Source organism: Ranitomeya imitator, chromosome 5 (genome assembly GCF_032444005.1).
Source record: "Ranitomeya imitator isolate aRanImi1 chromosome 5, aRanImi1.pri, whole genome shotgun sequence".
Taxonomy (NCBI): Eukaryota; Metazoa; Chordata; class Amphibia; order Anura; family Dendrobatidae; genus Ranitomeya; species Ranitomeya imitator.
In genome coordinates this window covers 94893262-94916247 of record NC_091286.1, presented here as the reverse complement: position 1 = coordinate 94916247, position 22986 = coordinate 94893262, and the positions used below count along the sequence as shown (strand labels likewise).

Sequence of the window (22986 nt, the reverse complement as noted above, 5' to 3'; positions counted from 1 at the left end):
TTCACATGTGCCCACTACTAAAGGGATTGAATATTCACTGAGAGCAGTGAATATTCATTCTCTTTAATAGTGGGCACAAGTGATCACCTGGCAGCTGCAGGAGCCCATGGTTGCTGCTCCTGTTCCTGCTGTTAAAGATCAATGAATATTCACTGCTCTCCATGCCTATGGAAGTGGAGGGCAGTGAATATTCATTCCTTTAAGTTACGGGCACACATGAAAGCCCGGCAGCTACAGGAAGCCAGCGACTGTGGCTAACAGCATGTCCGCTATTAAAGAGAAATTAATATTCACTGCTCTTCACTCCCTTGGGCAAGGAGAGCAGTGAATATTCATTTCTCTTTAGCAGAGGGCACATGAATTAGCCGCAGCTGCCGGCTCCTGCCTCCTCTGACCCGCTGCTTTGCCGCTGCCGATCCCCCCATCCACAGCCAGAGCAGGTACATCCGGACTATAAAATGCATTTTCCTACACATTTTTGGAGGAAAAAAGTGCGTCTTATAGTCTGAAAAATACAGTAAGTCCCAGTGGCATAGGCAACTTACACATTTTGAAAGGCACAATGATGAGCATTTTATAAAGGTTTTAGAACAAAATGTGCTTCTATCTAGTCAATGTCTATTTCAAGGAAGACCATACATATTTCAGCAAGACAATTCAAACACAGGAATGGAACAATAGTCCTCTGCCAAAATTCCAGCAATTCTCCTCATTTCTCAGACATTTACAGACTGTTGCAACAAGAATCGGGAGGCTGCACAATAGTGGACATGGCCCTGCCCCAACTTTTTAAAGATATTGTTGCTGCTATTAATTTTTATGGCTAGAAGAGATTTCCAATTTTTGAGGGAACTTGCGGCTGTACATGCTTCACATGACCGGTTGGAAAGTCAATACATTGTTTGAAAAGCAGAGAAACGGCAACAATAACATGGTGTACAGTGATAGTCTTCGTCTTCATAACAAAAACTGGAAACCGGAATGAAACCTGAAGAGTCTTTTTTTTTAGTCTGTTTTAGGCTTTGATGATAATTTAGGAATCTGTTCCTATAAAGCAGGGGTCCCCAACTCCAGTCCTCAAGGCCCACCAACAGGTCATGTTTTCAGGATTTCCTTTGCATTGCACAGGTGATGCAATTATTACCTGGGCAAGACTAAGGAAATCCTGAAAACATGACATGTTGGTGGGCCTTGAGGACTGGAGTTGGGGACCCCTGCTATAAAGCATCCAGTGGGTGGCATTCATTCAGCTTTCTTGGGGAACCAACCAGATAATCAGATAATATTGAGCTATTTCCTTGAGTACATTGCATTGCTACTGGTAGTCGGACGATTCACAATAAAAGACTAACACATTTTCTCTGCTACTTTGAGTACCCATATTTTCTTCACTGAAAACAAACAATTCCAGCTTCTATGAAAAGTTTCTTTAGCTGCATTGATTTGTTGTTCGAGCTAAACAAAAATGACTTTTCGAAATCATTTTACTTTCCATTTGGTCTTCAGTTCATCATGGATAAAAGCACCCAGTGCGCTGCGGAGAAAAGCAATAGCATCTCTGCATTCAGGAACGTTTTCATTCCTGGACTCCTTCAAGTCTTGATGGAAGAATGCCTTTAAGGCTGGTGTCACACTAACGTATAGCATCCAATGTGAGCGCATCAGATGCAATATAGAATGATATTGGCTCCAGCTCTGCTGCGAGCGTGAGCCAAGTGTTAGTGCTCTGTTGTCCCATCCTCTCGCATGAGAACATCGCAGATAGAGAGAAAGTAATTCCTCCATCGCTTCCATTGCCTGTCTCGGTATATATCACACTGCATTGGGATGACATTCAAATGCAGTCCGATGTTTCACCTACACCCATAGACTTGTATCTGTGCGAGTGAGCCGAGTCTCGCTGCCAAATTTCAACATGGCGCAATTGTTCACTTATGCTAAAACGGCTTGAGAAAATAATCTCTGATGTGCACTGCCCCATATCATTAAAAGGCATTGTGACCCCGACCTTACTATGTGTTACTTCGAACTCTTTAAGTTCTAGCCACTTTGTAGTATTAATGCGCAGATGCAGAATCCTTAACATGATATCTGTGGTAGCTGATATATTACACACTAGGTCATATATTTCAAGCTAAGGGCTCCCTCACACCTGCGTATACATCAGACGAGTGCTATCCAATGTTTTATTGAATAGCATTATGGTTTTTTTTTTACACTTTTTGTTAGTCCCTGTAGGGGATTTGACCCTGCTACCACTTGATTGCCTGTACTATACAGTACAATAGTGCAGAGTTTCCCTCTGTATAATTATTGGTCCACGAAAAAGTCCACATGCAGTCAAAGCTTCATAGGAGTAACACAATAAAGGACTTTGGTAGGCCTCTGACTGCCATGGTATTTTATCAGCTCCCAGCAATCACATTGCATGGGTGAGTGGGGGCCTGAAGGGCTCTGGAGTGATGGCCGCCATGTTGGAAGACTTTTAAATGGTGCTGTCTTGCTTAAAAGTGGCATTTAGGAGGTCAAACTAATGCAATTAGACATGGATTTCACAACATTGATTGATCATAAGTGCTGGTTGTGTAATACAGGCAGCACTCTCACTTTAAGGGTTCATACTCACATGCGAGAAACTCGGATGAGTCTCGCATGTCTGTACCCGGCACTGCACCCGGCACTCACGAACAGAGCATGCAGCCGCATAGCAATACATGCAGCCGCACGCTCCATTCCTGAGTGTCGGGTGCAGTGCCGGGTATTGATGTGCGAGACTCATCCGAGTTTTTCGCCTGTGAGTATGAGGCCTAAGTATCTGGGTAAGCTCCTGAGCCTTCTCCATATAGTGATGGACACCATGTATGTTCTGCGTCCATTGCCAAGGTGTTGATGGACAATGTAAGGCTTCATTTGCTCTATGGTGTTACTGCAGGGAAATGAAACACCTGCTACCAGCGCTCCTCAAAGATTAGTCCCACAAGTCCCCACAACTAACTGAGACATCTATTAATCATAGGATTGTATATTTGTATTATTTATTTTACTCACTTATACAGTGCCATTACGGTAATTCCACAGCGCTTTGTAGACATTATCATCACTGTCCCCACTGGGGATCACAATCTAAATTTCCTATCAGTATGTCTTTGCAGTGTGGGTGGAAAAGCGGAGAACCCGAAGGAAACCCACGCAAACACGGGGAGAGCATACCAGCTCCTTGTAGATGTTGTCCTTGATGTTTTAATCCAGGACCCCAGTGCTGCAAATCAACAGTGCTAACCACTGAGCCACTATGCTATCTTAATTGGGGAACCCTTCCAACTAAAAGCTGAGACTATCCTATAAGCAGGAAAAATCCCTTTTCACAGATTTGTAACCTTTATCAAATACTCCAGGGTATCACATTTTGCTGCTATCATTGACTCTCAATATAGAAACCGAACTAATAGGTCAAAAAGTGCCACAAGAAAAGGCGTGTCGAGACCTTCTCTTTGTTTGGAGACCTGGCATTGCTCCATTTACATTTCGCAGACACATTGTCCATATGAAGGTGGTGAACTGAGAATGATGTATACCTAAACTATGAGGACACGAATGAAGCTTCCTAATGGTGCACATGAACGCTCTCCTTAAAGCTTCATAGACGCATAGAGAACCATGTTGGGCCAGGAAAGGCTTTATCAACTAAAATAGAGTCTGGAGCTAAGTGGCATAAGGCAGAAGAAAACACTTTGAAATCATTTCATGTTTCTAAGAAATCTTTAACAAAGAACTGAAAAAATGAAAGGAGGTTTTTTGTCCATGACTCTCTTTTGTGGTCACCAGTGTCATCATCCCGAACCTCCCTAGGACAAGGATTGTAAGTGCTACTTACAAGTCAATAGCTAGACGTGATAACATGCATTACCCAGCTACTCATGTACTCGTCTCTCTTGGCAGTCAAGCACGCTGACCTTCTGGGAAGCAGTAATGCTTCAAAGCATTTTGAAACAAACACTACCATGAACGGGAGAAGAAAGATAAAAGGAGCGCCGGAGATGTTCATATGAAATATTATTAATAAATAGGTGACATTGTTCTGCTGTCATTCTACACTGTAGTGCTCTCGTATAGGGATGAACACTTTGTGATATATGTTTCAGTAGACATTAGCTCTTATACCGTTAGAAATGGGTATGAATGGAGAGGGCAGCACTTCAGATGGAAAAGCCGATACAATATGTATTATAGAAAGCAAGAATTTATCTAGGAGTGGGGTTTCATGAAATGCCTGTCCATTGTTCATACGTGCATAATGGAAGGCAATGATATAGTACATTTTTATAGTAACGAAAAGTAGTTATCCCAACAAATATATGTACATTTATATTAAAAAAAATGAGGTGAGCCTTGTATCTATGTCCTGTGATCAAAAGATATTCTACAGTTATGTAAAGATCTTTCTACTTCATCTCTTTGTCGGCTGTAATATGGAACATTCAGATTCATGTACATACACTGTAATTCTCACTCCATGTCTGTATAGGATTACATGAGATGCTGCTGGAGCCGGAGGAATCTAAGTGTGCTTAGTTAGACACTATATAAATATTCCTCCGATGTCACTCTGTATCTGAGTGTTCAAGAATATTTTGTAGAATGTACCTGTACATGTGCAAACCAAGGGTGTTGCCAGGGTCTTAAAGGGAATCTGTCACCGTATTTAACTTATCTAAACTATTAATATGGGCATACAGGTTATAGACTGTTGAAAAAAGTCCTGTCACAATGTGATGGTCTTAGGTAAGGAAGGGGGGCCTCAAATTGTCCCTGGAACTGGGACCCTAACTATTCATTTCCTGGGGGTACTTTTGAAGCCAGAGAGGCCCGAGTCTCCGACCTTACTATGCTCCTGTTAAACCCTGATCTGTTTCCCATCTCCATCAGGCCTGAGACAGAAACATATGGCAAAAAAAGACACAAAGACAAAACAGGAATAACAGAAAGCAACAAACATACAAACACTCACCAAAGGTAAAGAGGTTTATAGGGAAGGATAGGAATGTAGCAACCAAATGAGACAGTGAGGAAAGCATATACCCCAAAACAGCACGCAACAATCTCCAGTAGCAACAATAAAACTTCTATTCAGCACGGCATGTCCAAGGAGCTAGGAAGCAAAGCTTTCACTAGCAAGGCAGAAGAAGTATGCCCAGGTTTCATAGGGAGAGGTAATGACTAGATCAGAAGTAGCAGCAAGTTTCTCACCTGCATAGAAAAGGTCATTAACCTCTTCAGCACCAAAGGAAACCAAATCCATTTAATGTGGGACACAAACACACAGGCTAAATGGAAGATCTACAGTTCACAATAAGTAGTGATCTTCTAACCCCAGATCTCACAGGAGGACATGGCACACTTGTGACAAGTCCTACCTGTACCCATATCAGATGTATTTTTGTTGCGAAATTATCTTTTATCAGTTATCTACAGTTGTGCTCAAAAGTTTACATACCCAGGCAGAATTTTTGCTTTCTTGGCCTCTTTACAGAGAATGTGAATGATCACTCCAAAACTTTGTCTCCACTCATAGTTAGTGGTTTGGTGAAGCCATTTATTGTCAAACTATTGTGTTTTCTCTTTTGAAATCATAATAACAACCCAAAACATCAAATTACCCTGATCAAAAGTTCACATACCCCATTTCTTAATACCGTGTATTGCCCCCTCTAACATCAATGACAGCTTGAAGTCTTTGTGGTAGTTGTGGATTATGTTCTTTATTTTCTCAGATGGTAAAGCTGTCCACTCTTCCTGGCAAACAGCCTCCAGTTCATGTAAATTCCTGGGCTGTCTAGCATGAAATGCACGCTTGAGATCTCTCCATAGTGGCTCAATTATATTGAGGTCAGGAGACTGAGATTGCCACTCCAGAACCTTTACTTTGTTCTGCTATAGCCAATATAGCCAATGACAGGTCTACTTGGCCTTGTGTTTTGGATTGTTGTCATGTTGGAACATCTTCAAGGCTGATGAGTGCAAATTTGCCTCCAGCATTTGCCGATAACGTTCTGCATTCATCTTTCCCTCAACTTTGACCAAGTTTCCTGTGCCTTTGTAGCTCACAATGCCCAAAACATCAGCGATCCACCTCCATGCTTTACAGTAGGAATGGTGTTCCTTTCATCATAGGCCTTGTTGACCTCTCCAAATGTAACCTTTATGGTTGTGGCCAAAAAGTTCAATTTTGGTCTCATTACTCCAAATTACCTTGTTCCAGAAGTTTTAAGGCTTGTCTCTGTGCTGTTTTGCATATTGTAGGTGAGATACTTTGTGGCATTTGCGCAGTAATAGCTTTCTTTTGGCGACTCGACCATGCAGCCAATTTTTCTTCAAGTGCCTCCTTATTGTGCATCTTGAAACAGCCACACCGCTAGCTTTCAGTATTTCAGCTGATGTCATTTGTGGGGGGTTTTTTTTGCATCCAGAACAATTTTCCTGGCAGTTGTGGACAACATTTTTGTTGGTCTACCTGACCGTGGTTTTGTTTTTACAGAGCCCCTGATTTTCCAATTGTTAATCGCAGTTTGAACGCTGCTAATTGGCATTATTAATTCCTTGGATATCTTTTTGTATCCCTTTCTTGTTTTATACAGTTCAACTACCTTTTCCCGTAGATTCGTTGACAATTCTTATGCTTTCCCCATGACTCACAATGCAGAAACGTCAGTGGCTGGATGAAGGATGCAAGAGTCTGTCTGGATCCCAGATACTCATTCAGCTTTTATGCACACACACTGATTACAAGCAAACATGTCACAGGTGAGGATGTTACCTTTAGCAGCCATTCAAACCCATTTGTGTCAACTTCTGTGCATGTTATCAGGCCAAAATCACCAGGGTATGTGAACTTTTGATAAGGGTCATTTGGATGTTTTGGGTTGTCATTATGATTTAAAAAGAGAAAACACAGTAGTTTGACAATAAATGGCTTCACCCAACCACTAACCATGAGTGGAGAAAAAGTTTTGGGGTTATCATTCATATTCTCTGAAAAAAGGCCAAGAAAGCAAAAGTTCTGCCAGGGTAAGTAAACTTTTGAGCATAACTGTAAATTCCCTCTTGCAGGCTATGGGAGGATGCTGCCTGGAAGAGAATGCTGTGTTTGCACTTCATCTCCCCATATCTCACTGCCCTTCAGCCACTCTCTGTCCCTTTGACATCAGCCACTTGAGAGGACGTAACATACGTGTGCATTCCTGTTCTCTTTTTTCTACCACAGTCCTCCACCATTTTATGGTCACAGTTAAGTGCGTCCAGCGCAGGTACTGTACCCAATGTTCTCCAGTGTGTGTTTAATCAGCTTTTTGAATACCTGCGCCGAAGGCACTTGATGCCAGTGCCCATAGAACGGCCAATGTCACAGGGACATCGTGATGCTGATGGGAGATATTATGATGAAATGTGAAGGCAGCGCTATCTTTCGGGCAGCATCCTGCCCATTGCCTGGAGGAGGTAATTTACATAAACTGATAAATGATAATTTCTAAACAAAAATGGCATTTTATGTGCTCTCTCTCCCTACCTCCTAAATAGCAATAGTGCAATGAAAATAACAAGGGGTACTTAGTTAACATAATTTTGATTAAAAAAACCCATAAAAGCCATCCTGCTGCGTCAAGATGACCCAATTCGGGACAGTCCTAACCTCTAATATTATAACCTTACCATATGTCAAGTGATGTAATGTGAATAAGGGCGAGCAGGACTGACAAACGGCTAATCGACACCCAGCCATGGGGAGCTAAGCTATATGAATGTAATGTCCAGCTCAGAGAAAAGGGAGGCCGCACCCTTAATTACATCATTTGACAAGTACCCTATATTATTTTCATGCACTAGTGCTATTTATTTATTTATTTATTTACTGCACGGTATTTGCTCATTTTGTTTTTATCTTAGGTTTCTTTTTAAATCCTAATGGCCAAAAAAGGAAAAAAAAAAGATATAGTAACGATGATACAGAACTTATACCCTCATCTATATATTCATGGTGACTGGAAGATGCGCCAATTACTTGACTCATGCTAAATGGTCTTCATTGCATATTAAAGTGTGTAGGTGGAAAGCTGATTGATTCTCTCTGTAAAATACACTGATGATCTCATTTGTCATTTGTTCTGAAATATGTACTTATGGTTCAGGTTGTGGCAGAACAAAGACCTTGCTCCCTTTATAATATTCTTCTATTAAATATTCAGTGGTGCGTTGAACTTTGCACATAAAAGAAAACAGAATAATTCCAATATGTAGAGAGTTCGATGAGCATGTAGTATCTAATTATTTTTATGAGTTCTGTAGCTGTCATGCATATTGGTGAAATTGCGTTATGATAGAAGATATCCATTAAAATTACAGTTTAGAAAGGACAAAAAAGAAAGTTTAGCAGTGCTGCAGGCCATCGTGTTCCCCAAAGCCAAGGGTGGCTGCTGATTCTGCTCCTCCATTTGTTAAAGCAACCCTCCAGCCCTGAACCTAAATGTCACTATACATGTCCCATGTATGGTCCTGGATACCTTGTGCCCATCATTGTGCACTTGCTGCCACCCTCTAATGGCAGCCATTCTCCTATTATAAATGGCCACTGTAAAGTCACAAGGAGCGCTGTGAACAATTCTGAACCACACCTTCCTTGTTTTCCCATTGGTGTGGAATGGACCAGCCCTGATGGCAGTGGCATTATGTCCGTTCTGCTGTGGAGGCATAGCTCAGACTTCCTATAGTGCTTCCCATGTCTCTGTGGAGGCCATTTTGGAGAAGAAGAAGGCTAGTGACCTTCCTATACCTCAAAACTTTCCAAGAAAAAAGCAAGGGACAGATCATGCGACACTCTATTGCAGAAATTTATTCCACAACCCCCAGCCACATCCATTTTTCATATAATTCTCCCTTGGCCACCTAAAGAAAATGTTAGAAAATAATGTATGAATATGGTAAAATAAGTGACCCCCCCCCCCCAAATGGCAAAATTGTAAAAGTAAAACCCCCTAAACATAGTAAAATTTTATCCCACTTGAATTTTTTTCCCTTTTTTCAGTATATGGTATAGAAAAATGGGTGGTGTCCAGCAAAGAACAAGCCCTCGTTCGACTTTGTCCACCAGAAAAAAGTTACGGCTCTTGGAAAAAAGGGGAAGGAAAAATGCAAAATGTAAAAACAAAAATTGGCTGGAGCCAGGAGAGTAAAGGGGTTTTGACACAAGTAAGCATGCACTCAATGTGAATGCAGACTACTGAATTGTGACAGTGTTCAGCCCGCACGCTGTCATGATTCCCCAGTATTGCTGATACAAGCGGACGATCACAACCTGTTACAGGTTTACCGCGACTTAGAGGAACCAGAAGACCGCAGCATCTGATTTCTCCTACTCCTGCACTGATTAGAAGCCCTTCACCTTCAAGTTTCTTTTAGCAGTGCTGGGGTTATTCTGCTCAGTTGAGAGCTCCTGGAAGCTTTCCTGCATTAAGGCTCTCAGCTGTGCACTGTTAGCTACTCCCGTCTGTTATATAAACTGGATCCTGGCTAGCACTCATTGTCAGTGCAGCTTTTGCTGCATGGCTGGAGGTTGTTGGTGGTTATTGGAGAAGGCATTTGGTGGATTTATCTGTAACTGTTGCTAGGTTTTGAGTGTGTGATAATTCCCTTTCTTCTTCTACTTTGGTTTAATACCATCCTGCACTCCCCAGTTGTATGTGTGAGCATATTTGTATGTTTGGTAATTTCCTTTATCCCTGTTTCTATTACCTTGTTAGTCTGGTCGGTGTATTACGGTACACTACTACTCCCCTCTTCTCTGGATGGGGGAGGGAAGGGTACAGACTGAGGGTGAATTCAGGAGCTAAGGCAAGGTACGTGACCCCGGCGTAGTCACCATCAGAAGTAATCTGGGGAACAGGGCAAGCTAAGGCATCCCTAGTGCTAGGGACAGGGAAAGAGCCCCTGGTCCTGTGACACCTGACAACAGAGTTGTAACAGAACCCCTTTAAAGGGAATCTGTCATGTGAAAAAATGCTAATAACCTGCAGATATGGGGTTAAATGGGGAATAAAGTTAATTTACTCTAGGTAGCAGGGCTTTACAAGTGGGCATTGGGCCTGTTCAGAATGCTATTAAACTGCAGAATAACCCCCTATCTGCAGGCTAATAGCATTTTTCACGTGACAGGTTCCCTGTAATGCCAAGAGCTCTATATTACTTGCTTCCTCACGTTCTTGGAAGTAAGTAGTTGGCAAGAACCGCATTGTTCATTTTCCTTGCAGTAGAAGGAAGTACTGTGACATTGCATCCATTTTTCTTGTTGGGTGCCTGTGGCTCTCTATCACCAAGGGCCACACTTGGTTTTACCCTGGTTACCCAAATATGCCAAACTGGAGCAAATAATGGTTGTTTGTTGGAGACAAGTTTTTTTTTTTTGTAAATATGAATGCATGGTCTACTTTTCTTTCCATTGCATTTTGCTTTTTGATGTCTTGTCCTTTGTTAGACAGAACTTCATAACATCAGACGAGTGATGATATTGCTCGTATCCAAAGTACATCAAGCTATTTAGTTTTGCCACAACCATCATTTCTATACTATGCGATATTCATTAGCTTCCATTTGTAATCATATAGCAAAATAGATAATTGTAGCAGAAAATAACATTTCGGTTGTATTGAAAAGAACATTGTCTAGCAAAAGAATGAAGCCTGTATTCAAGGGAAATAATTGAGTCAGGATTCGGATATGAAATGGGCCTATCTGTACTCTTCAATCCGTGCCACTTGTGCTCGCATTAACTGCTCATAATCTTACTGGCGCTCACCTAGGCAGGCAGCGCAGGCAGCGCACGATGGCTCCCATTTACAGACAAGCATCGGCACTGCTAATGCTTTAACCCCACTGGCCTTTTCACTTAGACCCAATTTATATGGGCCATTGTTTGCATCAGGCTAAAAGTGATTAAATAATTATTGCAATTTTAATGAGATGCCAAGATGAAATTGCATGTATAATGAGATAATTATAATAAATGCCAAACCAATAATAGGTAATAGAGACATTAGGACAGAAGAATGAGCGGAGATCCTGTATAATAAGTGAAGGGGTTTTTTTTCCCGGAGGATCGGGTAAGAGATATGACTATGTTTAACAAAGAGATTTTACACAATAATAATTACCAATCAGATTATGCTAAATGTGGGATACGTGATGCATATGTAATGAGTCGTGAAAAGTACATCGGGGGAAAAAAAAACCTTGCTGCTTCTGGAATGTACAGGGATAAATAGGTTCACAATTACATAAAAGCTGTATCATTTTGTTCTTATTGTTCAACCCCTTTTAATAATTTTTTTTTCCCTGCAAAAGACTGGGAAATGGGAACAGCTACAGTATTGACTGAGCGGCTGAGTGGGACTAATGCAGCTCTGTGCACTGCGCAGTCTAATTAGAGGTAAATAGGTGAGCTTTTTATCAGGCCAGCAGCAGAATAGCAGAGAAATATAGGAAGGCAAACAAGAGATCTAGCATGTTTCTTTTGTCCTGGAATTAAATGGCAGCCACACTTCAAACTACTAATTCCATCTCTGAGAACCAAATCAATAAAAATCGCTTGACAACTTAAGGTAATTTTCGGGAGGTTTTCTGTTTCATTTCCTTTCGATGTTGCAGAAGAGAGAGCAGAATTCACGGCTAATTTGCTAAGGTAGAAATAAATGAGTGGGACCTTTTTGAAAATAAGGATTTGGAAGATGTTTACATCCAGTTTTTTAGATGATCATTAATAAGTTCATTGATTTTTAGTAGAGGGAACTTTGATCATGTAAGGCTAATATATTATTATTATTATTATTATTATTATTATTACCAACAATAACAAAATACAAACATAATTTATATATTTGTTTTACAAGTGTTCTCCAGTTAGTTCTTCATTTTTTTAGACAGTGATTACAGGGTGCGTTTGCCCTCTTTGATACATGTTTGCACATTCAGTGATCAGACTGATCTGATATTGATGGCATGTTCCAGTAAAATTCTGCCAACGTCTACGTAAAGACAACCCGGTTAGATGCTTTTTAGCACTTTCTATGTAGCTTGAGCCTTAGGCCACGTTCACACATTCATTATTTGGTCAGTATTTTACATCAGTATCTGTCAGCCAAAACCAGGAGTGGGTGAAAAAAATGCAGAAGTGGTGACGTGTTTCTATTATACTTTTCCTCTCATCGTTCCACTCTTGGTTTTGACTTACAAGTACTGATTTGAAACACTGACCAAATACTGAAAGTGTGAACGTGGTCTTAGAGAGCGTCTACACCACAGAGGTAAAGAATGCTTCTCTTTGTAGGGTCGTTAGATATCTGCTGACATATCCACTTAGAGGAAGGTCAAACTTTCAAAATACTACTATTGTTTAGAGTGGTTATTCAGGAATGCCATTGTAAGTAAAATTCTGAATATATTTAATTAAGAAATCACAATTATTTTGTTTAGGAGATAATCACTATAATACACTGATAGAAACCTATCCTAGAATGTTAATAGGACAAGTGTCTGTGAGCTCGTGCAGCAATAACCCTGGCTGCTGTAACCTGGAGATAACTTATACCACATACTATGAAGCTAGCTCCAGGTCACAACAGGTGCTCAACATTCAGAAAGACATGGTGGGCTTCAGTGCAACATCCTCTTATTACCTCAGCATCCCTGGTAACTCGAGTATTAGATCAGAAAGACAGGCGGGAGCAGTATTAACAGCCTTTTTTTACCTCAGCACCCTTGGCATCTCAAGTATTAGATCAGAAAGACATAGTGGAAAGCAGTATGAAAGCCTCTTATTACCTCTGCACCCTTGGCATCTCAAGTATTAGATCAGAAAGACTGGGTGGACAGCAGTATTAACAGCCTCTTCTTACCTCAGCACCAATGGTATCTCCAATAGTAGATCAGATGGACAAGAAAGTTCAGTAGTGGGAGCAGCCTTTTATTACCTCATTTCCTCTAGAATATCCAGTTTCTTCTTACCTCAGCATCCTGATGTCTTCAGTATAGAGATAAGATAGACAGGGTTGGTACCAGTGTGAGCAGCCTATTTTTACTTCAGCACCCTGTGTTGTGAGTTCTGTTTTTGGGCTCCCTCTGGTGGTTGCTGATGGTACTGGGTGACTTGTCTTTCCTGGGTTTCTGGGTTCCACCTGTTCCATCAGCATATGGGAGTTTCCTATTTAACCTGGCTTTGCTGGCATTTCCTCGCCGGTTATCAATGTATCCAGTGTGTCTTGTTACCTCTGCTCCCTGCTCCTAGAACCTTCTGGACAAGCTAAGTTTGGATTTTCCTGTTTTGTGTTTTGCTTAATTTGGTTTTTAGTCCAGCCTGCAGATATGTGATTCTCTGCTGCTGGTTGCTCTAGTGGGCTGAAATTGCTTTTCATGTACCATGAGTTGGCACATGAGTTCAAGTAATTTAAGGATGGTTTTTTGAAGGGTTTTTCGCTGACCGCGCAGTTCACTTTTGTATCCTCTGCTATCTAGCTTTAGCGGGCCTCATTTTGCTGAAACTGTTTTCATACTACGTATGTGCTTTCCTCTCATTTCACCGTCATTATATGTGGGGGGCTGCTATTTGCTGTGGGGTATTTCTCTGGAGGCAAGAGAGGTCTGTGTTTCTTCTGATAGGGGAAGTTAGATCTTCGGCTGGAGCGAGACGTCTAGGATCATCGTAGGCACGTTCCCCGGCTACTTTTATTTGTGTGTTAGGTTTAGGGTCGCGGTCAGCTCAGGTTCCATCGCCCTAGAGCTTGTTTGTATCTGTGCTTGTCATTTTTGTGATCCCCTGCCATTGGGATCATGACAGTATAACCGGCCCACAAAGTGTTAATTGTATTGGCTGAAGTAGGAGGATAAGTAGTCTGAGGAAGTTTTTTTTTTTTTTTTTCCCCTTTCCCTCAGAGTTTGCTGCCTATCCTTATTGCAGCCTGGCTACTTCCTCCTCCTCTTAATCTTTGAATGGCTCTGATCTCAGCTGTTTATCATGGACGTCCAGAGTTTGGCTTCCAGCCTGAATAATCTTGCCGCTAAGGTTCAAGATATACAGGATTTTGTTGTACATGCTCCTATGTCTGAACCTAGAATTCCTGTCCCAGAGTTTTTTTCTGGAGATAGATCTCGTTTTCTGAATTTTAGGAACAATTGCAAGTTGTTTCTTTCTTTGAAATCTCGCTCCTCTGGAGACCCTGCTCAGCAAGTCAAGATAATTATATCTTTCCTGCGGGGTGACCCTCAGGATTGGGCATTTGCATTGGCACCAGGGGACCCTGCGTTGCTTAATGCGGATGCGTTTTTTCTGGCATTGGGTTTGCTCTATGAGGAACCTAACCAAGAGATTCAGGCTGAAAAAGCTTTGTTGGCCCTCTCTCAGGGGCAAGATGAAGCAGAAATTTATTGTCAAAAATTTCGGAAGTGGTCGGTACTTACTCAGTGGAATGAGTGCGCTCTGGCTGCAAAGTTTAGAGATGGCCTTTCTGAGGCCATTAAAGATGTTATGGTGGGGTTCCCTGCGCCTGCTGGTCTGAATGAGTCTATGACTATGGCTGTTCAGATTGATCGGCGTTTACGGGAGCGCAAACCTGTGCATCATTTGGCGGTGTCGTCTGAACCGTCACCTGAGATAATGCAATGTGATAGAATTCAGTCCAGAAGTGAACGGCAAAAGTATAGGCGGAAAAAAGGGTTGTGCTTTTATTGTGGTGATTCAGCTCATGTTATATCAGCATGCTCTAAACGCACAAAAAAGGTTGATAAGTCTGTTGCCATTAGTACTTTACAGTCTAAGTTCATTCTGTCTGTGACTCTGATTTGTTCATTATCATCCATTTCCGTCGATGCCTATGTGGATTCAGGCGCTGCCCTGAGTCTTATGGATTGGTCATTTGCCAATCGCTGTGGGTTTAGTCTGGAGCCTCTGGAAGTCCCTATTCCTTTGAAGGGAATTGACTCTACACCTTTGGCTATGAATAAACCTCAGTACTGGACACAAGTGACCATGCGTATGACTCCCGTTCATCAGGAGGTGATTCGCTTCCTGGTACTGTATAATTTGCATGATGTTCTAGTACTTGGTCTGCCATGGTTACAAACTCATAATCCAGTCCTTGACTGGAAATCAGTGTCTGTGTTAAGCTGGGGTTGTCAGGGGGTTCATGATGATGCACCTCCGATTTCTATCGCTTCATCTACTCCTTCTGAGATTCCTGTGTTTTTGTCTGACTATCGGGATGTTTTTGAGGAGCCTAAGCTCAGTTCGCTTCCTCCTCACAGGGATTGCGATTGTGCTATAAATTTAATTCCGGGCAGTAAATTTCCTAAAGGTCGTTTGTTCAATCTGTCAGTGCCAGAGCATACTGCTATGCGGGATTATGTTAAGGAGTCCTTGGAAAAGGGACATATCCGTCCATCTTTGTCCCCTTTGGGAGCAGGTTTTTTTTTCGTGGCCAAGAAAGATGGTTCCTTGAGGCCTTGTATAGATTATCGTCTTTTGAATAAGATTACCGTAAAATATCAGTATCCTTTGCCATTGTTGACTGATTTGTTTGCTCGCATTAAGGGGGCTAAATGGTTCACTAAGATTGATCTTCGGGGTGCGTATAATCTTATACGAATAAAGCAAGGTGATGAGTGGAAAACCGCATTTAATACGCCTGAGGGCCATTTTGAGTATTTGGTAATGCCTTTTGGACTTTCTAATGCTCCTTCAGTCTTCCAGTCCTTTATGCACGATATTTTCCGTGAATATCTGGATAAATTTATGATTGTGTATTTGGATGATATTTTGTTTTTTTCTGATGACTGGGAGTCTCATGTTCAGCAGGTCAGGAAGGTGTTTCAGGTCCTGCGGGCCAATTCCTTGTTTGTAAAAGGCTCAAAGTGTCTCTTTGGAGTCCAGAAGATTTCTTTCTTGGGGTATATTTTTTCCCCTTCTACTATTGAGATGGATCCCGTCAAGGTTCAGGCTATTTGTGACTGGACGCAGCCTACATCTCTTAAGAGTCTACAGAAGTTCTTGGGCTTTGCTAATTTCTATCGTCGTTTTATAACTAATTTTTCTAGTGTTGTTAAGCCTTTGACGGATTTGACTAAGAAGGGTGCTGATGTTGCTAATTGGTCTCCTGCGGCTGTGGAGGCCTTTCAGGAACTTAAGCGCCGGTTTTCTTCTGCTCCTGTGTTGCGTCAGCCAGATGTTTCGCTCCCTTTTCAGGTTGAGGTTGATGCTTCCGAGATTGGAGCGGGGGCGGTTTTGTCACAGAGAAGCTCCGATGGCTCAGTGATGAAGCCATGCGCGTTTTTTTCTAGAAAGTTTTTGCCGGCTGAGCGGAATTATGATGTTGGTAATCGGGAACTTTTGGCCATGAAGTGGGCATTTGAGGAGTGGCGTCATTGGCTAGAGGGTGCTAGACATCGTGTGGTGGTCTTGACTGATCACAAAAATTTGATTTACCTTGAGTCTGCCAGGCGTCTGAATCCTAGACAGGCTCGTTGGTCACTGTTTTTCTCTCGTTTCAATTTTGTGGTTTCATACCTGCCAGGTTCAAAGAATGTGAAGGCGGATGCTCTTTCTAGGAGTTTTGTGCCTGACTCCCTTGGAAATTCTGAGCCCTCTGGTATCCTTAGGGATGGGGTGATTTTGTCTGCTGTCTCCCCAGACTTGCGACGTGCTTTGCAGGAGTTTCAGGCGGGTAAACCTGATCGTTGTCCGCCTGAGAGACTGTTTGTTCCGGATAATTGGACCAGTAGAGTCATCTCCGAGGTCCATTCTTCTGCGTTGGCAGGTCATCCTGGAATATTTGGTACTAGAGACTTGGTGGCCAGGTCTTTTTGGTGGCCTTCCTTGTCGAGGGATGTGCGTTCTTTTGTGCAGTCTTGTGAGGTTTGCGCTCGGGCTAAGCCTTGCTGTTCTCGGGCCAGTGGATTGTTGTCACCTTTGCCTATCCCGAAGAGGCCTTGGACGCACATTTCCATGGACTTTATTTCGGATCTCCCTGTCTCTCAAAAAATGTCCGTCATCTGGGTTGTGTGTGATCGCTTTTCTAAAATGGTTCATCTGGTACCCTTGCCTAAGTTGCCTTCCTCCTCTGAGTTGGTCCCTCTGTTTTTTTAGAATGTGGTTCGTTTGCATGGGATTCCTGAGAACATCGTTTCTGACAGGGGATCCCAGTTTGTGTCTAGATTTTGGCGGACGTTCTGTGCTAAGATGGGCATTGATTTGTCCTTTTCGTCTGCATTCCATCCTCAGACGAATGGCCAGACTGAACGAACTAATCAGACCTTGGAAACTTATTTAAGGTGTTTTGTTTCTGCTGATCAGGATGACTGGGTTACCTTTTTGCCGCTGGCCGAGTTTGCCCTTAATAATCGGGCTAGTTCTGCTACCTTGGTTTCTCCTTTCTTTTGTAATTCGGGGTTTCATCCTCGTTTTTCCTCTGGTCAGGTGGAACCTTCTGATTGTCCTGGAGTGGACATGGTGGTGGATAGGTTGCATCGGATTTGGAGTCATGTGGTGGACAATTTGAAGTTGTCCCAGGAGAAGGCTCAGCAGTTTGCTAATCGCCGTCGCCGCGTGGGTCCTCGACTTCTTGTTGGTGACTTGGTGTGGTTGTCTTCTCGTTTTGTTCCTATGAAGGTCTCTTCTCCTAAGTTCAAGCCTCGGTTCATCGGTCCCTATAGGATCTTGGAAATTCTTAACCCTGTGTCGTTTCGTTTGGATCTCCCGGCATCGTTTGCTATTCATAATGTGTTCCATCGGTCGTTGTTGCGGAAGTATGAGGTACCTGTTGTTCCTTCGCTTGAGCCTCCTGCTCCAGTGCTGGTGGAGGGAGAATTGGAGTATGTTGTGGAGAAGATCTTGGATTCTCGTGTTTCCAGACGGAAACTCCAGTATTTGGTCAAGTGGAAGGGTTATGGTCAGGAGGATAATTCTTGGGTGGTTGCCTCGGATGTTCATGCTGATGATTTGGTTCGCGCTTTTCATAGGGCTCATCCTGGTCGCCCTGGTGGTTCTCGTGAGGGTTCGGTGACCCCTCCTCAAGGGGGGGGTACTGTTGTGAGTTCTGTTTTTGGGCTCCCTCTGGTGGTTGCTGATGGTACTGGGGGACTTGTCTTTCCTGGGTTTCTGGGTTCCACCTGTTCCATCAGCATATGGGAGTTTCCTATTTAACCTGGCTTTGCTGGCATTTCCTCGCCGGTTATCAATGTATCCAGTGTGTCTTGTTACCTCTGCTCCCTGCTCCTAGAACCTTCTGGACAAGCTAAGTTTGGATTTTCCTGTTTTGTGTTTTGCTTAATTTGGTTTTTAGTCCAGCCTGCAGATATGTGATTCTCTGCTGCTGGTTGCTCTAGTGCAGAGGTCCCCAACTCCAGTCCTCAAGGCCCACCAACAGGTCATGTTTTCAGGATTTCCTTTGCATTGCACAGGTGATGCAATTATTACCTGGGCAAGACTAAGGAAATCCTGAAAACATGACATGTTGGTGGGCCTTGAGGACTGGAGTTGGGGACCTCTGCTCTAGTGGGCTGAAATTGCTTTTCATGTACCATGAGTTGGCACATGAGTTCAAGTAATTTCAGGATGGTTTTTTGAAGGGTTTTTCGCTGACCGCGCAGTTCACTTTTGTATCCTCTGCTATCTAGCTTTAGCGGGCCTCATTTTGCTGAAACTGTTTTCATACTACGTATGTGCTTTCCTCTCATTTCACCGTCATTATATGTGGGGGGCTGCTATTTGCTGTGGGGTATTTCTCTGGAGGCAAGAGAGGTCTGTGTTTCTTCTGATAGGGGAAGTTAGATCTTCGGCTGGAGCGAGACGTCTAGGATCATCGTAGGCACGTTCCCCGGCTACTTTTATTTGTGTGTTAGGTTTAGGGTCGCGGTCAGCTCAGGTTCCATCGCCCTAGAGCTTGTTTGTATCTGTGCTTGTCATTTTTGTGATCCCCTGCCATTGGGATCATGACAACCCTGCTGTCTTCAGTATTAGATCAGATAGACAGAGCTGACAACAGTGTGAGCAGCCTCTTCTTACCTCAGCACCCCTGGTATCTCCACTATTAGATCAGACAGGCAGGGTGGACAGTAGTGTGAGCAGCCTCTTGTTATATCAGCACCCCTGGTATCTCTACTATTAGCTCAGATAGACAGGTTGGATAGCGGTGTGAGCAGCCTCTTGTTATTTCAGCGCCCCTGGTATCTCTAGTTTTAGATGAGAAAGACAGTGTGGACACCAGTGTGGTCATCTTCCTTTTACCTCTGCACCAGTGGTATCTCAAGTATTAGATGAGATGGACAAGGGGAGAGCAGTGTGAGCAGTCTCTTCTTACCTCAGCACCTCCAGTATCTCCAGTGTTAGATCAGTTAGATAGAGTGGGCAGCAGTGTAAGCAGCCGCCTGTTTCATCTGCACCCCTGGTATCTCTAGTATTAAATAAGAAAGACAGTGTGGACAGCACTGCAATCATCTTTTTACCTACGCACCAGTGTTATCTCCAGTATTAGAACAGATAGGCAGGGAGGACAGTATTGTGAGCAGTCTCTTCTTACCTAAGCAACCTTGGTTATATCCGCTATTAGATCAGAAAGACGGTGTGGATAGCAGTGTGATCATCTTCCTTTTACCTCAGGAATCGTGATATCTCCAGTATTAGATCAGATGGTCAGGGAGGACAGTAGTGTGAGCAGTCTCTTCTTACTTCAGCACCCCTGGTGTATAAAGTATTAGATCAGATTAATAGGGTGTACATCAATGTGAGCAGCCTCGTCTTCATCGTCTCTGGGATCTTCAGTAGTATTAGATTGGAATGACAGGGTGCACAGAAGTGTGAAAGGCCTCTTCTTACTTCTGCACCCCTGGTATCTCAAATATTACACCAGATACACAGGGAGGACAGCAGTGTGAGCAGTCTCTTCTTACCTCATTTTCACTGGAATCTTCAGTAGAATCAGATCAGTATGACAGGGTGGACAACAGTGTAAGCAGTCTCTTCTTACATCAGACCTTGGTATCTCCAGTACGGTATTAAATTTAGCTGATTACAGAGTTCCCCTCTCATCATATATCAGTTAATAGAAAAAAAGCCCATTAAGACTAAGATTCAACAGGTGCAATGACACATGAAGCCATAACCAGTGTCAGGAGTAGTGATTTCAATTTGATGAATACTTTTTTATATTTGTCAATCTGTATTCTGCTCCTTTGTCCAATAGGTCTAATAATATCAGAAAAGAGCATTTTACCACCTTTCTCCCCCTTCCTGTATTATCCCAATACATTTAATTGTAGTCCAGGAAAACAGTGGAACATATGGCAAATATGTCAATGTAATTCTTGGCTATATCCTCTCTGCTAGTGGTCTTTTAAAAGCACTGCCTGAGACTTTACAAGCTGCTGATGTTATCCTCAAATCCCAAATTAGATTTTGTAATAATAATGCTTTTTTAATAACCATTAAGTCTTCTTGGCTTATTTAAAGTATTCAAAATGTGCTGAAAAAAGCCATACACCATAAAGAGGTCAGAATTACCATAACAGCTACCAAGACGTTACCGAGAAAATCAGACTTCCTTCTCCTGTATTGTTCATACTGTGTAACCTTGAATAATATCTAAAGAAAGCTGAATTATCCTTCTCTGATCCATGGAATATAAATTAAACAGCGAGTATTAATCACAAGATCAAGGCATTAGGATGACACCATTAGATACAAGATTTAAGCAGCATTTGGCTTTGGGATTTGTAAATGGCAATAAAAGTCATATCATTTAATAAGCTGAGTATATTATGTCAGCAGTAAAAAGAAAGGATTTACTCTAAGAAGGGCAAGGTTCTGTCATACGTTATACATTCAGCATGGCCCTCAAACCTACGCTCTGTAGAAGGACATTATGAAAACAAGTACCGTAACTTTCATTTGTGGTTTTCCGCTATCACTGATTAGTTTTCTATAGGTGAAGGTTATTGATTGTAGAGTGAAAGTTCTGCAATTATTCAAAGGGGGGTTGCCCAGGGCTGCGATTGTGGAGATTTCATAACCAACACCTTCACACTCATCTAAAATTCAATCTGGAAGCGGCTGGAACTATGCAATATAGTAGGTGGAATTCAGCAGCCCCTACACATTGCTTATCGGCCACTGTTGAGTACTGCGAATAATATCCCATGCAAATGACTTGAATGAGAGAATTTCATTCACCCTGTTCATCGCTTAGTTCTGTCCACTGACAGAGTGGATCGATGAGGGGTGCTGTGTGTCGGCCCCTCACCAGGGCCCATATTGATGACCTATCCTATGGATGGATAAGTCATCAATATGTCAGTCCTGGACAACTCATGAAAACCTGCCCACCTCACTAACGGCTTTTCCATATCGCTCTTATTTTTCACTACCCTAATTGGGAATGAAGTGTATCAGACCTGGTGCAGGTAGATAGAATCATGCCCTACAGACAGAAAAGTTGTTCTATTTACACCCCTGACCTTCAGTTAGCATTGTCCCTTGTTGACAAATAAAGTGCAATAATGCAGTAATTTATATATTCTAAATGTGGCTGCACTAGTGACTAGAGGCAAAATTATGTTCTTGTCATGATCATATAGGTATGCTCTTTTTAACCCCTTTACGACCTATGATGTATATATACGTCATAGGTCATGTCCCTGCATTCCATGTGGGCTCCAGCCCAAATCCCCCAAAATGGAGTCAGCACGGGTCTCGGGAAAATGGCGCCTTTTTTCACCAATTAAATAAAAAAGAACCTATACATGTTTGGTATCTGTGAACTCGTAATGACCTGTAGATCATAATGGCAGATCAGTTGTAGCATTTAGTGAACATGGTAAAAAAAAAACACAATTGTGGAATTTCACTTTTTTTGCCAATTGCACCGCACTTTGAATTTTTTCCCTTTTTCCAGTACATGATATGGTAAAATCAATGGTGTTTTTCAAAAGTACAACTCTTTCCGCAAAAACAAGCTCTCACACGGCCATACTGACCGAAAAACAAAGACGTTATGGCTCTGGGAAGAAGGGGAGCAAAAAACAGAAACGCAGAAAATGGAAAACTCCAAGGTCGTGAAGGGGTTAATGCATCCTATGATTTTATTTGCATTGGCAGCAGCTGCCTGGCATGGGTCACAAACGTTGATTTTGCCGTCCACCCATACATCCAAATCTTTTTCAGTGACCGTTTTACCCAGTGATTTACAGTTTAGTGTATAATATATTTTATTTCCTCTGCCCAATGTGAATAACCCCAATTTTGATTTTTTTTCGTGTCCTACAAGCCACCATTTCCCCCATTTCCTTATTAACCTTTGTGGCTCTTCTCTGCACCTGGTCTAATTCAGCTATGTCATTTTTGTATACTGGAGTCCACAATTGTACCCAGTAGTCTAAAATGGTGATATGTATAGAGAAAACATTATGTTCTTGCCATGAGCATCTACGTCTCTTTTAGTGCATCCCATGATTTTAGTTGGCTTGGCAGCAGCTGCCTGACACTGGTCACTAATATCCCCAAGTCTTTTTTAATTACATTTTTTACCCAGTGTTGTGTTATCAAGTACATATTCTACATTTTATTTCTTCTGCTCATGTGCATGATCTTATGTTTATTTTGTTAAACATCAATTGCTAAGGTGCCGTAGAAACGTGTGGGACTGGAATCACTGTTGCCGCTGAGCGCCAGTCCCCTACACTGCAAATAAAAAAAATGCTGCTTTATTTTATTATGAAGTCATAAATAAGAGAAGACAGAAAAGAACGGTGAATACAATCTTTTTTTTCTTCATATGAAGTGGAGTAATCAGTGTTGATGCTAGGTTATGCAGGGATTTTCATTGTGATACTCTAAGATAGCATCTCTTACAAATTTTGAAAAAGATTTTGCCTAGAACTTCACAAGAAGCATCTACTACCTAT

At 42.2% G+C, this 22986-nt stretch overlaps 1 protein-coding gene across 1 annotated transcript in view; it reads left to right on the top strand.

The window, feature by feature from the left end:
- Positions 1-22986, top strand: part of CFAP61 (cilia and flagella associated protein 61) — a 411230-nt gene that overhangs the window by 334770 nt on the left and 53474 nt on the right. The gene's annotated exons all lie outside the window — the stretch shown is intronic.